Source organism: Limulus polyphemus, unplaced genomic scaffold (assembly GCF_000517525.1).
Source record: "Limulus polyphemus unplaced genomic scaffold, Limulus_polyphemus-2.1.2 Scaffold941, whole genome shotgun sequence".
Lineage (NCBI taxonomy): Eukaryota > Metazoa > Arthropoda > Merostomata > Xiphosura > Limulidae > Limulus > Limulus polyphemus.
This window is the reverse complement of record NW_013666551.1, coordinates 26,928-28,131: the sequence shown is the minus strand read 5'-3', so window position 1 is coordinate 28,131 and position 1,204 is coordinate 26,928.

Here is a 1,204-nt window from a genome sequence, read left to right as displayed (position 1 = left end):
TATTATTTTTTTCACGCTATCAAAACTGCCTTAGCTCATCTAATATTTTCCCTCTCTGAGCACAAAAACACAGTATATAACATTTCAGTTAAATACAAGAAATACTGAACCTTGTGTATTTAGGTTGCTGTAAAGATCTAAATATCTGTGAGAGTTGGTAGGTTTGTAACAAACATCAGTGTTTACAAGTCTATCTTGAGATATTATCAGAAAAACTTCCAGAAATGGATTTTTTTTTTAATATTCTATTCACAGGATTCACGTTATTGATTAGTTGACAGGTATCATGAAGGTTGGGTAAAATGCTCCAAATTACAAAATAATCGCCCACGAACTGCTTCTACGGCAGTTTTAAATTGCTACAAACTCTCTATTACTATACCGTTACTATTGTTTCGTATCCACAACAACGGCAGAGCGTCGACAATAAATCTCAGCGTTAAAGAGACAATTATCTAAAACTTAAAGTGAACCTTTTAAAACAAAAAGGGAGTTAAATCTGAGCTTTAAAAGGGTTTTCATATTTTTCTAGAAAGTATTTCACAGCTGCAAATCCAAACTGTGTTTAATAATGGGTTATGGTTATGGCATTAAAATATACCAGTATTGATTCACTTCGATTTTATCAAGTCAGTTTTGAAGAAAATTTGTCATCTCTAATAATACAAGGAATTTGAGACAAGAAGTTTAAGTATCACATCAAGAACATTACTAAACGTTTCGTCGCAGATTCGAATCCCCGTCACGCCAAACATCCTCGCCCTTTCAGCCGTGGGGGCGTTATAATGTGACGGTCAATCCCACTATTCGTTGGTAAAAAGTAGTCCAAGAGTTGGCGGTGGGTGGTGATGACTAGCTGCCTTCCCTCTAGTCTTACACTGCTAAATTAGGGACGGCTAGCGCAGATAGCTCTCGTGTAGCTTTGTGCGAAATTCAAAACAAACAAACAAACTAAACGTTTCGTCTCGGATTCGAATCCCCGTCACACCAACCATGCTCGCCCTTTCAGCCGTGGGGGCGTTATAATGTGACGGTCAATCCCACTATTCGTTGGTAAAAAGTAGTCCAAGAGTTGGCGGTGGGTGGTGATGACTAGCTGCCTTCCCTCTAGTCTTACACTGCTAAATTAGGGACGGCTAGCGCAGACAGCTCTCGTGTAGCTTTGTGCGAAATTCAAAACAAACAAACACACACAAGGGTGAAA